The sequence below is a fragment of the Hirundo rustica genome, chromosome 2 (assembly GCF_015227805.2).
Source record: "Hirundo rustica isolate bHirRus1 chromosome 2, bHirRus1.pri.v3, whole genome shotgun sequence".
Classification (NCBI taxonomy): domain Eukaryota; kingdom Metazoa; phylum Chordata; class Aves; order Passeriformes; family Hirundinidae; genus Hirundo; species Hirundo rustica.
In genome coordinates this window covers 75545085-75562330 of record NC_053451.1, presented here as the reverse complement: position 1 = coordinate 75562330, position 17246 = coordinate 75545085, and the positions used below count along the sequence as shown (strand labels likewise).

At 37.2% G+C, this 17246-nt stretch overlaps 1 protein-coding gene across 5 annotated transcripts in view; it reads right to left on the bottom strand.

Moving 5' to 3' along the window:
• The window catches only part of GPC5 (glypican 5), a 606863-nt gene that overhangs the window by 524309 nt on the left and 65308 nt on the right, over positions 1-17246 (bottom strand). The gene's annotated exons all lie outside the window — the stretch shown is intronic.

Below are 17246 nucleotides of genomic sequence, written 5' to 3'. Positions count from 1 at the left end.
GAAAAAGGAAAAAAAACAGTCCAGGGAACTTCTCTGCCCTAGCTAGCGGAAACTAACTAAAAGCAGAGAGAAATCTCTGTCCTGCAGTCTCTCCAAGCCTCCGCTGAACACCCCGGCTGGAGAAGAATGTGGAGGAGTCAGGCAGTTTTCTCAAAACAAACTCCGCGCTTCTCCTTGCTCTTAGAACCAGTCTTAAAGGCACAGGACTCAATATACAGCACAAACAGAACAGACAATTGGGGATACAGGCATCATAAAGTCACCCTAGGACAGCACTTGAGGATGTGTATATTGACAAAAGAAACCAATCAATAAAAACCATGTGGAAAACAATTCTGAAGTGAAAATGGTTGCATCTTACAAATGCTGCTCCATAGCTGTACACAGGGGTTCTTGTGTCAGATAATAGACTGATCAACATGGGTAATAGATGGGCTTGAACAAAACTAACTGTTTCTAGGGGAACCTGATAGGACCTGTGGGAACATTTTGCCCTTTCCTCCTTTTTTTAATGGCTCTGAATGAGAATCTGACTTATGCCCCTGGAGCATCATATATTGTGATATCATCTATTAAAACACATTTTGCCTCTAATACAAAGTAAAAGGTTCATTACAGAGCTTTCAATTTATTATTGTCCAGTTGATATATATCTGTGAATGTATGTATGTCAATACTGATAAAAGCAGTTGATATTCATTAAATAATGACAATGCCAAACTCAAAATCCTCAAGACAGCAGATAAAGATCACATCTGCTTATCAAACCTGTCACATAAGTATACAGGGTAGTGATTCACCTCAGCCACCACCTCAGCTAAATACCATATTCCCTTTTTCTCAACAGTAGAAACTTATGGGATGTTTAAGGTATGATTCATCTGACACATTTTAGATGTTTATGGGAAAATGAATCATGCAAAAATATTTGTGTGGGCATGAATAATGCCAAAAAAGTGCCTCTCTCCATTTTATATTGAAGGAGCTGATGGTGACAAGCTCATCAATCCAATATATTATAAAAATCATCATTAGTTCTGCTATTTCACATGTATATCTTGGTTATCTCAGCTACAAGTTTACTCACAACTTCCATACTGTTGTCCTTGAAGAGCTGTATCAGAATTCATGCTGTAGAAAATTAGATCAAGCTGTTTACTCCAGAGGTTTACTTGTCCAAAGATTGCTTTCTTGCAAGTAGATAAAATATTTTAAATTATGTATTCATCTAACTTCCACTGCATGAATGCAATCTATATCATACAATAAATTGCTGGTGAAACTAGTTAAATCTTAAAGAGAATATACAACCTGTACAGATGATGAACAGTATGCCTCTGAAAGCTGGACGTCATGTTCCATTTCTTTTTGATGTCACTCAGTTTAATGTTGACCTAATAGTCACATGAAATAAATGTGCATGCATCTTATTTTATTTATGCATATTTACCACTGGACATATAATTAATTGCTTACTCCCAGATTTGTTTCACATCACTCCTACTAGTTCTTTCCACAAATGCTTGTTTGGTTCTACAGATAGGCTTACTACAGGGTCCACTCTGAAAATACAGTACAGCTGAAACTGTGTAAGCCTCAGCACTACCCATCTTCTAATACTGCTCCTTAAAGCTTCCTGTTCCCTTTAGCTTTCTGACACCCCATGGCATATAGTATAGTACCTTGGGTTTATTTTGGTGGGTGTAGTGTATCCTTCCTATTGTTGAAGATTTTAAAAAATTATTAAAAAAAAAAAAAAAAAGTCAAATCAAGAGTGCACACATAACCAAGGAGTACGTGGAAAGGATGTGGTCATCCTGCTCTGGAAAGAAGCCCTATGTGGTGTGGACATGAACCACACTGTATTATTTGGCCTGCAGTCTGATTTCTCTTGAGACCTGTGCAGTTAGCAATGCTGATGCAGCCAACGTTCAGTTCTGGGCAATCTTCCTCCTGTAATGCTGAGGGGAGTGCTGTAGCGCTTTCTTCCTCTTGTGTGCCTTTCATCTTACTTCTGAATATTGTCTATAGTTTCAGAATGCCTCACAGGGTTCCCTAACCCTCTACTAAGAGAAATCAAACAGATAAACGAGGTACTGGAGAGAAAAGCAATACAAGTCGTGTACTGTCTATTGTGGACTGGAAGCAGCATCCCTATTCTCCATTCAATTTACCAAATGCCTTTTAATTCCCTGCCAAATTCAGTTTGACAAGAAGATCAAATATGAAGCTATTTTCTGAACTGGCCACTTTCCTAGCAGTGACAAATTGAACCACACTGGAATCTATGAAGAATGAGGTGGGAGAAGGAAAACCAAGAGCACCAATCTTCTGTGACCATCCAAGGAGATAAATTTTTAATTTCAGTCCCAATGGTGTGTTTCTTTTAAAACAAAGCCGTGGAAATTAGTCCTACTTTAATCCTGAGGAATGAGCGATAATTCCAGCTCTTCAACACAGACTGTTACTCTGAACACAGGATATATAAAAGATGCAAAAGCTTTTTCCATAATAATGAAAATCATCTCTCTTTAAAGCAATAAAAAACTCCCTTCTCAAATCCCATGCATGCAAGAATGACTATATTTCCAAATTAGCAAATAACATAGTGTGAAAACAAGAGGAAGGTGAACAGCCAGGGAACTTCTCAGTCTCTTGAGACTCTTACAAGTGCCCTGCTATTCTCTTCAGTGACCAGAAGCTCATGGGTATTTTGTGCATATTTAATATTAAAGGAATGCTCGAAAGAATAATTTTCCTTCCTCTCTTTATTAGTGGGTCTTAGTGGGATGACATTTACAGCAGAGATACAGAATCATCCTGCTCTTGAGACTTATGTATTACACTCAGTGGTTCAAGAAGACTCCTTAGATCAGTATAACCTGCTGATGAAGGACTCTCCTTTAAGACGAGAAATTGCCCTCAGAAACTGGTCATTTGACCCAGAGAGAACAGCACCTTTCTCTTCTAGCTGGCAGATAATGCAAATCAATATACCTTAAGAGATATTAATGCTGCTCTAAAATAAAGATGCAACCACTCACGTAGTAGGAGCCTCAAAACCAGAGCATGTGTACAAAGAACATCAGAAGTGTGCTTCTGAAGCTTCAATGAGCATTACCTATGCGAAGCTGAGTGTCAGAACATTTTTTTAAAAATTATTTCTTACATTCTCTGATTTATTCCTATCATAAGGATTTTTCTATTTTTTTTTTTTTTTCCTCCTGACATTTTGCTGCACTGTTTGGTTCCACATGCATAAATTAACTAGCTTTCTGTATGGCATTAGCCATAATCATAGATCATTTAGGAAACATGAAAAAAAGAAATAGCATGGTGTGATTGTGGCACGCAAAGCAATCACACGGAGACAAGAGATTTGCAGGGCAGAGTTGCTCCTCTGAGAGAGAGCAGGGCCAAGTGCCCGAGCCTGTTTATTTCTTACATTTTTATACATTTGTGGGTCTGGTTGTGGATTGGCTTCTGGGGTTAGTACCTTTCACCCCAGTGGCCAGACCAACTGTCAGTTACAATTATTTTCAGGCTAGAAATATGTAAACAAAGGACAGGGAATGAAAAACAAAAGGTTTGTTTATGTTTCCCATGTGTGACAAAAGTGAAAACTGCTCCTAATTCTGCAGAAACTAAAGAAACTGACTCCACCTTATGAACAAGCAGAAGGCTTTAAAAAACTCAGAAAAACCAGGGTGACAGCATGGTAAGAGTCATTGTGGATGAACTGAAAATATGGGGCTTAGGAAACTATCATATACATGAGAAAAGATGACACACATACGTATTTTTTGTGGAAAGATGCACCATACCATAAACCATTCCACTGAGCAGACAGAAGTCTGTGAGAACTCATATTACAGTGATATGTCTTTATAGATGGCACATACAAAAAAGGACTCAGAGGAGTAATGAAAAAAGGAAAAAAAAATCTATATAAATTTTTTTTTTCCTATTTCAAATAGAATGTTCTCTGCTTCTTGGGCTTTATGGGTTTTAGCTTTTCTAAACCCACAATAACACAATGCTAAAATTGCAAAGTTCTGGCTTTATTCTGTCTTTTATCTGTTGACGCTGTTTATGCATAATTTATAAGTTGCTGCAACAGTCTCACCAAATCAACAGTATTCAATAATAAGTAAGTAAACAAATAAGTACTACTATATGGCTTAGTTTATATAGTTATATGGGGAGGTAAGACAACAACGCATATGTATTCTTCCTTAACAGTATTATTCTGGGATGGGGGAAAAATAAAGTGAATAATATTTTTATATGAATAATAATATTGTAATTTGGAGTATCAAAACAATGAGACAATTATTGCCAAAATGTCATTTTTTCAAACTTTAAAGCAGGATTCACTTCACTTCACCTTAGCCACACAGAAGTCAAATACTTCACCTACACCATGTACTTGGATAATCAGTGGATTTTTATCTCCAAGGCAAATCTAAGGGTATTGATTAATTAAAAAAATGTTTTAACTGTGCAAGCCATAGTTCCCACTCACACAATTCATCCTGATTATGGGAACCATCCACCTTAGGATGGGATAAGTTGAACTCTGGAATTCCTTTTCTTTCTTCATGAACTAGGCTGAACCTAAATGAGGCAATTGAACAGACACTCTTTCAGCTACTTTATAGGTAACTAAAAGTCACTAAAATTAGAAAAGTTTAATCCCACTCTTAGAGTGCGCAAATTAAATCGGGTTTAGTTCTAGGTGGATTTAGTACTGAGTCTACCTAGCTCATGAGCCTTTAATAGTCACAAAGATAATTTCTACTAATTAATGCACTGGTAGGGGAGAGGAAATTTAAAAAAAGGAACAATATTTTATTACAGGATTCTTCACTGTTTGGGAACCTTTAGATGCTAAATATCTTTATATCTACCAGTAATACATTTGTTTTTAACATCAATAAATGTGTGTTGCTTGATATACAGGTCAGTTACCATACATTTAAGAATTTAATAAACCCCATTTTCCATTCCCACACTAAGGATGCAGCACACTACTATTTCAATACATTTATTCCTAAAGAATACTCTAACACATTGAATTTTTTTTTTATTCATCCCACAGAAATACTTATACTCTCATAGAATAGTTCCCATAGAAAAGCAATACTGCAGTGAAAAGTCAGTACAGTACTGGTCTTTAACGTACTTTTACTAGCAAACTACTATTTCTACTGCACATGAAACAACTTTCTGAACTAAATATTTCCAAAAATCCACCTAAAATAAAATATTCTAAACACCTGGATCTCCATACACATTAAGATTCCAGATTCGCCCCCCCCTCTCCTTTCTGGCTGCAAGACCAGCTAATTTCCTGAATTAAGGATAAAATCCCAGCATGCAATTCCCTGTTCCAGAAAATAAATTTCATTTCCCTAAGAAGGTCTATGATCAAAATGTGCAGGAGAGCAAGATATGAAAGTAGGAATCCACTAATTATTAAATAGTAACACTTAAATTTTTTAAGAATGCTTGTACATAAAATTGAGCCAGCTCTACAGAAAGATTTCTAAGCAGCATCCAAGAATGCTGGAGGTGAATGAAAAACTCTTTGTACACCAGTGTTCTCTAGCCTTTCTAACTTAGCCAGATTCTGAAGAGAACTATGAGTTTTACCCACACCTAGGCCAGCAGAGACTTCTCCCTTCAGTGGAAGATGGAGAAAACAACTCACCCAATTCTTCAGAGCATATTATTTTCTGATACTTCTATCTTTAGGACGATTATTTATTATTTAAAAGCTAAAATCCTAAAAACATTCTGAGAATTACTTTCTGAATTATCAGTTGAAAATAACACCCAACATAATATATTGTTAATGGGTAAGTGTAGCCAAGGTTGTGGCATCCGTCTGTGTCCCTAAGTAGCTTCCAGTACAGCATGGGACAGAATAAATAGCCTAGATCTCCTAATGCTCCACAGATAATAGTTTTCAGACCAGAAGAGAAATTACCCAGTAACAGTTTCTAAGTTCCACTGAGAAAAAAAATATGCTGTGTGGGATCACCTATTTCTGTTTTATCACACAATTATTTGCTGATGTTTGACCTCAAAGGCCAGAAGGGAGACTGAGCTTAGAATCTCATACTGGCCATAGTGATACGAAGTCATTGTTTATTGATGTTACTGGCTCTTGATCTTTTTTGTTGTGCTGTACTACATCTGATCCTTGACTGCGAAACACACAGGAAGTTCATTCATGTTGTGCATTTATAGAACTTAGTGATTACTTCTTTGCAGGAAGGAAAAACCTGAGTTAGTCAGAGAGATCCTGGATCAAATGCCAACAAAAAAACATACTGCATTTTCAAATACAGTGTCAAGTACACTTATCCGAAGGTAATCAATTATTTGATTGATTTCATTTGAACAGTTTTGTTCTATTATTTAGAAAGGAGGAAAGAAATCTACTTTGGAGAAGAGAGTGAAAAGTTTTCAAAGCTGCTTGAGTTTCAGCTTACATTTTCATGCTGAATGTATTAAAAATTATGAAAAAAACATACCTAATTCCTTCAGGTAGAAAGCAAGTGCAGCCAGATTTTTTATACTCTATTCAATGTTATAGATTAGTACACAAAATGAGACTATCAGTTCCTTGGAAACCTCCAAGAAAAGCCAGGGCTGTTATAGTATTTTGTGCTGAGATCAATCTAGCACACTCTATGAGAACCAGGATCCAAGCGATTTTGGCATGGGGACCTCTAATTTTTGCACACCAGTTAAGTTAAAAGCTGAAACTTTTTGAGTGCCTTTGGGAATTTAGAAACTGCACCACCTGTAGAGTTAGGCATCAGCTAAAAGGCATGTTTCCATTTTACTGGCAGATTACAGTTCTGAAGGTAGACAATGAGGTTTTCTCCAGCTTCTGGTATTTGCTCTCAAAGTTAAGTTTGTGAATGACTCATCTAAGTATACTACTGTTCAACAGAATTTGACTTTTTCCTGGCATCATATAAAAAACAGTTATCAGCTGGACACACTAAGCCTATTCACTCACTTTTATCAAGAATGTCTGCCAGTTTACAGGTTGATATGGAATATTATGCTTCATCAGTCTGTCACACATCACACTGCAATCTGTGTGTCAGATCTCAGTGTGGGAGCCCATTGAGGTTGGTGCTTAACTACAATGTTTGGTGTTTAATTGCTTCTTTAGACTTAGTCTCTTGATCTAATGTTTTAAAGATGATTTGCAGACTTAAAAGCTTTGCTTTCACTGAGTGTCAAGTACTAAAATTGGAACAAAAATTCTAGTTTTCTTACTGTGCGATGGTAAATAATACAGTGTACAAATCACTTGTCAGTCACAGTTACAGCAGTAGTGAACAATTAAATAGCACTTTGAAATGGTGTATTTAATTGAGAGAAGAGGTTAGACTGCTGTCCTAGGTTACAATGTAAGATGTGCCCAAAGTATGTATTCTATCACCATCTACATGAGATGTTGAAACTAGGTTGGGCAGTGTTTCCCTTGCCCCCTCCCTCCAGACTATCTTCTGTTAATGGCCCATCAATGCCCTGCTGCATGACTCATAGGTAACTCTCTCCAGGAGTTATCTCTGTTTAATGGGCAATCAAGGACCCATTGCAAGACTGATAAAATGATATCAGCCCATTGTGAGATGCTCCCCCCCAGGGGGAGGAGCCAAGCATTCCCACCTGGATATAATCTGGGATTCAGGACAGCACAGGCAGCCTTACCCACTGGATTCCCAGAGGACAAGAGCTACCAGACCTTCCTACAGGATCATTGCTTCAACAAGACCACTTCATCTGGACTGCTACCACCATGATGTCAGGTTGTATTCTGACTCTGTCAGCGATCTTTTGTACTATTGCACATGTTTTATTTTATTTTACCTTTTTTTTTTTCTCTCCTATTAAATTGGTTTTTTTCTGACTTGGAGTTTCTCGCTGGTTTTGCCTTCAAGCCAGCAAAACTGCTCATGCTATTAAAAGTTCTCCAATCTAAGACCAGATCTACTAAATTCTTGGATAGGTATTAACAGCATAGTATTTTGTAAAAAAACTTTACCAGCTTCTGCATCATGTAAAAATTGCTCCATTTTCAAGTAAAGGTCTACTTCTAAGCCATGTGTGTTTCAGTAACAGAAATACTGACGGACTCCATACAAAACTAAGGGGTACTATCATCATACATGCTCATATGAGAGAGAGTATTGTACAGAATCTGTTTCACAGTACTGTAATACAGTGAAGCTATAGGAGGAAGCTGTCTTCTGACATAAGAGATTGAAATGTACGTTATGTTATTAAGGACTGAGAACTGAAGATATGGAAATAGAAGTAAAATAATTATTGTTTCCCACAATAACACAGAGTAGTTATGATTACTGAGTAATACTGAGAATTGTGAAGACTCACGTTCCAGTATCCCCAAAATTATGAGATGCTGACTATCTGTGAAGATTTGAGGAAGTCCTGGAATTCAATTGGTTACATGATATCTCTTAGACCAGCTAATACAAGCATTAACCCAGAACTGCAGTGTCCACCACTAAACCATGTCCCCAAGTGCCACAGTGACATGTCTTTCAAAAACCTCCAGGGATGGTAACATACCGCTTCCCTGGGCAGCCTGTTCCAGTGCTGGACCTTTTCAGTGAATATATTTTTCATAGTACTGAACCTATACCTCTTCTCGCACAACATAAAGGCATATCCTCTCATCCCACTCTATTACTTTGCAATGTTAGGATAATATACTTACTTATTTAGAAGAAGGCTATGAGGATTGTTTATTATTTCATCCGCATGTTTTATACATCACGAGATATAAATATTCTATCTACATTTATAACAAAATGAAGACAGGAAATTTATCTGAAATATCATCAATATTACATCTTTGTTTATATATTCCTAAAATATATAAAAGTATATGATTTGATATTTGTGACTATCATATTTTCTATTACTGATTGCTCGCACTCTTACCTTCTATAGCAATGAGGAAAGACAGGTGGGGGCTATTGCATTACCGACAAGCCAGAAAGACTGAAAAGATAATTTTTACATCTAAGAAATACTGACTTAAAAATAAAATCAGAGACAATTCTGATCTCTAAAAAACCAAACATCTTTCCAGAAAGTAATATAGTGAAATGCAGACTATTCATCAATCTCTCTAGATGAACTGATAATAATTTGTTACACAAAACAAAAAGCAAGGAGACAAAGACTTAACAAAAGAAGACAGATGGAAGCACACACTGAGAAAAGTGAAGGCACAAAATGTGAAACAACTATCAAGAAACATGCAAGGTAAACAAAGAAAAAGATCAATAAGAACATTAACTGCAAGGGGAAGACAAAGGAAAGCTGATCCACTATTCAACAGGAGGAAAAGCTATCAAGTCACGGCACTAAGAAAACTTTAACATTTAGTACATTTACTGCTTCAGTCTTCACTAATAGAGTTAGATTAAATCAGGCAGATAATGTAATTAACACAAACAACAATGCATTTAAGATTGGAAGAAAGGAAGTAGGTTAGAGAATACACACATTAGTTAGTTGGCATTATCTCATTCAGAAATTATGAAATTCAGGGAGTACAGAGAATTTGTTGAAGCAGTTTCAGAGGCACTTCAAAACCTCATGGATGATGAATGGGATTCTGGAAGACTGAAAAAAAACAAATGAGCCCCTATCTATCCTTGAAAAAGGGGAAGTAGAAAAAGCTGGGCAACTATATGTATCAGTTAGATTATTCCTCATTTTTAGAAAAACACTGGAGTATATCAGCAAACAAAAACCTGCAAGTGTCAGCAGAAGGGATGATGAGTAAGAATGAAAAAATTTTTAAAGCCAATTTCTACGGGGGGCCAAAGGGGGAGTAAAACAAGATTCTACTTGTTTAATAGGAAAAAGCAAGCTTCAGTGAAGCTTCTGATACATAATGTTCTCTAAGTTCCCATAAACTGACTTAAAATGGTCTAAATTAAGTTACACTTAATTAGCAAAATCAGTTGGACAGCTATATTCAGAGAGATGAAAATCGTTCCCTGTTAAACAATATACTGAGAGAGATGAAAATGGTTCCCTGATAAACATGAATATACTGATCTGGGAATCTACTGTTGGACTAATCAGTATTTTTCTTAATATGCAATATTGGCATCGTTTTAATAAATGTGAAGTTATGAAATACAAAGGTATTGCCAAGTTGAAGCTAACAGTAAGTATTTTTGCTGACAGAACTAAAATTTAAAATGACCAGAACATATTGGATACATGTTCTGCAAAAACAAAATTAATTTCCCCAAAGAGAAGTGAAAAACACTTTACTCAGGCAGAAGTAGTCAATGGCACAAATCCAGACTCCAGAATAACTGCCTGCAAGAAATAAAACATCTGGGGGCTTTTTTGCATATGAGGTTGAACAGGACTCTTCTATGCCATGTAGGAAAGGAAGAGACTGGACAATTAGTGCATTAAAAAAAAAGAGAGAACATACCCTGTAAAATATGTAAATATTTCTGCTGTAGCTGGCTTTAAGACACATTTCCCTGCAACATTAAATTTGATTTTGGAACTAGAATCCCCAAAGTATCTGGATTGTCTAGAAGAAAGAAATGGCAGGAAAAACAAACAAACAAACCAAAACCAAAACAAGACTAACAACAACAAAAGCAACCAAACAAAAAAGACGATGATTTAAATATGACTTGTACTACAAGTAATATAAGTTAAATCCAGCCTAAAAGAGGAAAGGCATGATAGAAGGTAACTTCAGATAGGAACAGAAAAAAATATTCTTCATGTCTATTGTGGGTAGTGCAAGTAGTAATAAGCTTTAACTTTGGAAAGGAAGAATAATTTAGGCATAAAGAAAAGCTTACTAGAAATGGTAGCTATGGTGTGGAACAGATTGCCGTATGGCAGTGCAGAGTAAACACCAGTGAGATTTTAAAACAAGTTAGACAATATCTGTTTAGTTTTGTCCTTTGTTGCTTGCAACCTAAAACATTTTGAGAGATTCTGTCTTGACATTTCCCAGATTTTATCGTTTTCTGAATTCTTGAGCTGGTTATGATACTTGGTACCATTGTGACAAATCAGGAGAGAAGTCCCGTGTTGCACCAGATCATGTTAAGATGGGAAAAGAGATGCTGTGAGGAAATGTTGACTGTTGGCCACAAAGGCAAGAGATGAGAAGCTGAGTTTGACAGTTGATCTAGCAAACAGCTCAACAAATACAGAATCAAGGGTCTACCTGGGCTCAGCTGTCTGATAGCCAGGATGCCTGATAAATGAACATTTCAGCACAGATGATGATAGGACAGGGACGAGCTTGGAAAACAGATCAATACTAAAGAGGGAGAAAAAATGTCACAAGATCTTGGGTCAAAGACCCAAGAGAATGTGGTAGGCCTGTAGAAAATGAGACCAGAAACAGGTTAACTCAAGGACAGTTACTGATTTTTACGTTGAAAGGGTTTTTTCGACCAGTATATACCAGTGGAATGTGTGAACTGCCACTGCATTAGAATTTTCCAGTGAAACTGCACCACCTACCAAAATACGGTAAAGCGGTTTTCTGTAATGGAAGGAGATCTCACCGGGTCACAGGGGACTGTGTTAAAATTCTAAAGAAAAAAACCACATTAAATACTTGTTCAGGTGACAGTGAAGTGATTAGTATTTTTAAGTACAGAAGTATCAGTTAAGTGAGTGAGAGTAACATTTGAGTAAAGAAGTAAGTTTTTTTTTAGTATTCATGTTTGATCCTTTTTCTTATTCATGTCATTTTCATGTGAAGATAATTACGGGGATGATAGGGCCATGTTTCACCCAGATGTTTTGCTCCCTTTCCTTAGTGGTTCTGTATTGCTTACCTGTCCCAGAATTTCAGCTGGAAAAACTAAATCTGGAGACGATTCTTCCAGTGGTTGCACCAATGGGGGAGTTCAGCAGCTGTGAGCAATGCCAGCACAGACATGGATGCTGGCAGCACAAGGGTCAGGAGGAGCAGAGCAGCCCTGCTGAGGGTCATGGGGAGAGCAATCAGCACAGGCAGGGCATGCATTTGGAGGAATGGGGAAGCCCTGTGATGTGTTAAGCATGTTCACAAGAAACAAGGTCTCAGGACAGAACACGCCATAGGACTCGGTGTGGGTAAGGTTTGGGAGACTGTAGGTAGAGCTGGAGCCTCAGACAAGATGGAATTTACGGTGTCTGAGAGAGGAAATTATAAAGAGTTGTGGGGCTTTGACTTAGAGAAACTTAGGCTTTAGAGCTAACAGGAGAGGAAGACATATGTGAGACTTAATGAGCCTCTGGACTGAGAAGTCTTCAAAAAATTATGATTTGGCACATGAAAAGCTTTGAGTCAGGACAATAATGAGTTTTCAAAAACTTCTTCCTACCTCTAAACATCTATAACCTGATCTTGAGTGATCACACACAGAGCTCATCCTCAAGTTGGGATAAAACTGCTGTGCATGCTTTTACCTCCTTTCCACACTTTTTTTTTTTTTTTTTTTTTTTTTTTTTTTTAATAGGGAATGTGATAGCTTCAACTTACACAGAATTCTGAACGTCACTCCCAGAAGGATGCCTCAATTTCAAAAGCTTCTATCCTGAACTTTTAACTTATAAGGAATATTTCTGTCCCCTTATATCATCAATGTAAAATGTATCCCCTTGTATCATCAAGATAGAAGTTAACTATATAGCCTCACTTAATAGAGAGAAATATAGTGAAACATTATCCTGTATGAATCCTCCCCCTAAAATGTACAACTAATATGAAATAGATCAGTCACGACCTGCAGATGTACATTTCTTTCCCCAGCTGTAAAAATTATAACCCAAGCTGTAGAAAACTATGCTGAAAACATCTGCAATTAGATGAGCTGAATCACAGCCCTTAGCATTATAAAGCCTCTTTTTAAAATGTTATTCAGAACCATACATGGTCGTCAAGCTAGGTACCTAAAAAATGGTTGAATTCATGGCAGATTAAATAGATCAATTTTTGTGGTTGTCATAAAAATTAAGTATCACTAAGATTCTTGCAGTTCGAGTACATGGTCAAGGATCACATTTTTTTCTTAAGCCAAATGTATTATTATCTTACTATTTTGATGTGAACATAGAAAGGGTTATTATCTATAATTGCATGCCTGTGAGTGTCTCTTAGGTCTTGATTAAATATGGAAGACAATCTTGCACAAACAAGTCAACACCTTCAGACTTGGATACCTAAAACTTATATTACAGTGGCTGATTAGTAAAATTTTCTCTTTACTCTTTGTCACATTAATACAATTCATTTTCACTCACGCAGCCAATAAATGAATCCCTGCAAGAACTCAGGAGTACAGCACAACTTCTATGTACCACCCAGAAAAGCCAATGATGTAAGTACACTGTGCATCAGAAGCTGCTGTTTCACATTCCAACAGCAGCAGCCAGTGTTCCACCATGCATTTGTTAATGACAGTATTGGACTGAAATTTCCTTCATTAATTAAAAACACAATGCTGTTTGCTGTATCACTGTCATTTGGAACTACTGCTCTGCTGTGCTTTGTGGAATCAATTGTGTATGAAAATAGTTCATTGAAGGGTGGCAACTCCTTTTTGAGATTAAGAGTTCATTGAAGGGTGGCAACTCCTTTTTGAGATTAAGAGTTCTACACCTGCCCCTTGCCCGTCAGAAAACACCGAAGCAATTATCAGAATTGTTCATGAAAGCCTGCTGCAACACTTAAACTACTTTACCAAGCATATTCTATTTATTGTTTACAGTGTATTTAAAAAAAAAAAAAAACAAAAACCTCCACATGATTATATAGTCTCTCATCTGCAATTATTGTTCTATATCAGCCATTCTATATCTTGAATTCACAAAATTGCATTTCTAGGACTTTTCTACAACAGGCAAGTCATTAAGCATAGGTGATATTTTCAAACAGAATTTTCAATATCATATTTGGGGGTGGGTGATAGATTCAGTCTATCTCTTGAAAGATCCTTTAAATATGTATTCTCCTTTCCTAATTTCTCTGTCTCATGCAATCATCTTCTTGATGACAAGACATAACAAGTATACTAACAATAAATATAACCCGATAAATTATTCAGAACATCACTACCTTACTTTTTAAATGCCTCAAATACCTCGACTCACTTCAGAAGTAATATTCAAAGCATGACAAAATTAGCTCTAAAACAACTCAGTTACTGAAAAACCAGAGTATGTATTCACCTCAGACTTTTTCATATCCATGTAATTTGATTAGCAGACAAAACATGATTGAACATAAATCTATATACTGCTAGAAGCATTTACTGTTACCAAGGATGCCCAAAACAAAGTACCCACACTACCTCAGTGACTTCAAAGTGCTCCTTAGGTATTCTAAGATTGGGAGTGAGAAGATGACTGGGATGGTTGCTTAGGGACATGGTTTAGTGATAGACCTGGTGTGGTGGTGCAGAACTGTTTTATTAGATTTTTGTAAGAAGTTTATGTTATGGTTCGTTTCACTGTATCCCCAATTCTGTATCCCTTTTGTGTTGTCTGTATAATAAGGTGTTTTGTGTCAATCATCCCATACCTCACATGACGTGTAACATCCCCTCTGCCCCAACCCCCCTCTCTGGGCAGCTTGTCAATCACTCCCGGGGTCCCTCCCGGATTGTGAAACCTCCGGGAAAGGGCTTCAGGTGATAGGTAGCCTGGGGGAAATTCCTTTGGCTCTGGATTTTAGTGGTCTGAAGCTTGGGGGTGGGCACACCTTGTTACCCCCTGAAACCCCTGATTTGTGTCTTTTTGTATCCTCCCTGGGACCCTCCCCCGCTTATAGGGGGTAGGAGGGAGGAGCAAACTCTCTCAGCCGCTGGGTTCTCTACCTAGAATCTCTCAGCCGCTGGGTTCTCAGCCGCTCGCCTCGGAGCTTGGAGATCTCTGCTAATAAACATCCTTTAACCTGCTAAGCTGAGAGCCAGCCTTTTCTCTTCTGCTGCTGTTGACTGTCACCTTTGGGTCCAGCTGCCAAGCCGAGAAGCAAAAACGAACTGGAAACTTTGTGTCTGTGTTGACCCGAGCTAGCTGGGGGTCAGCTCCCACCCGGAGCGGGGACACAACCGGACGCAACCTGGAAACAGTAGATTAATGGTTGGACTAGATGATCTTAGAGATCTCCTCCTGCCCTAAGAATTCCAAGATTCTATGATCAAGGCCAAATTATCATGAACTGGGAAAAAAAAAAAAAGAGAAAAACAAATCTCAAGATCTGCACAATTCCTAAAGAAATTACTCATGTTCCTAGGAAGAATGATTTGAGTAAAGTTTGTATATGCTAGATACTCAGATCAAAAATACAGGTGAAATACATACAAATTGCAAGAATTCTGCTGACTAAATTGACTTTGGACTAGACAATAAAACTCCTTTTATGTTCTATATCTATCTGCATGTACTGAATATGCTGCATGCACACATCACATAGAGGAATACTGTCAGAAGATGAAATCTGCTTCCAGGAATATATTTCAAAATATTTTTTGTTGCAATGCATTAATTGGGTTTATATTGTGTTTCATCGGATTTGTAATGTTTTTTCTCTGTATCATGTGGTCTGTCCTTGCTCAGCAGGGATTGAACCCAACTCTGTTCAATTCCCACTTTATCCCTGATTGGGTAGTGGCTTGTCCCTGCCTCTGGGCCCCGGGGAAAAAGCCCCAGCACAGAGGGGCCTCGCTCTCTGTGGCACCGGTGAGCCACTGGGAAAGAGCTCCAGCCAAGCAGGGCAGGACTCGAGAATAAAGCTGTTATATCCCACCCGGTGAGAGAGAGCAGACTCTTTCCTTTTGCCATTGGCAGTCATCTGGTCTCATAAAGAAACTCCTCAATTTTTTAAAGTGCAAAAAGTGCAAAATTGTATGCAATAAACTATTTTTTATGGTCACTAAAAGAAAAAAAAAATTACACATATGTATGTATGTATGTAGTTATATGTGTAAAACTATTTAATGCACTGGCATGCCCTTGAGCAACATTATTTCTTTATAATTGGACGTATGGTTCTTTTACCTTTAAATTCTCATAACACAGTTGCTTTATTAATGTCTTGCTTATTCATTTTCTTGTGTGGCTAGCTGCAGAACTCAGAGCAGCCTGATAAAGAACAACTATGAGAAAATATATATTCACTTCCTTCTCTGCTGCCCAGAGCAAATTAAAGGAACTTACTGGATGAAAAGTAATTTAGAATCTGGCCATATATGATTATTTTGAAGAAATATTTTACTATATCTGTCTTTTGAGTGATGAGAAACTTCTGTGGTTTTTGAGCTTTGTTAACAATAGAGAATTTTTTGACATACATGGAAAGAAAACAGATGACTAATTTAATAGAAAAGGAAAATAGATGAAAAATTCTATTTCATTTAATGTAATATTGCTATTTTACTCCCTTTTATTCCTTTCAAAAAAACAGTTTTTACAACATCTGAACATACTGCTGTATGCATACTTAGTGGAAATAGAACTTGTAACACTTACACACTGAATTAATATACCACCACTATGATGGGCATAGTCTTACAATGTCTTGTATATATGCTGGTTATAGAAAATCTTTCATTTATATGCTATAAATACTGTCCTGTGTGAAACTTACTATGTAGTTTTCTTAACGAGACAGCATAAAAGCTTGCAGTTCTTTTCCTCGGAATAATTCCCCTTTATCTCCAGTTAACAGATGGGCATTGAGAGGGCAGGTGGGTCTAGGAAGTGTTTTATCTGTTTGGCTTTCTAGATAAATCTGGGTTTAAATCTGGCTGTATTTCTCTCTTCTGTCTAAACCCATCATTCTCTCTTTTAATTCAAAGTGGTTTGTTTGTTTTTCTTTTTCTCTTGGTACTTAGAATCATGAACCGGTGCTTAACTCACAAAAACATTGCCTCATACAACAGAGACGGATAAGCAATGTGTCCTACTGCCCTGCTTCCGAAGTGGGCAGCCTGATGACTGCAGGCTCAGGTTACAAATGCCGAGAAGATCAGGTATAAAGTTCAGTTGGTTAATTTGGCATCTCTTTGGCATCTCTATTACTCCACATTATTTAAATTCCATATTGTTACTGTGTATAAACACTTTGAATATCTATTCAGCATATATTCTGGTATCTTTGCCAGATCTTTACCAGATTTGTATGAACTAAATGCGTG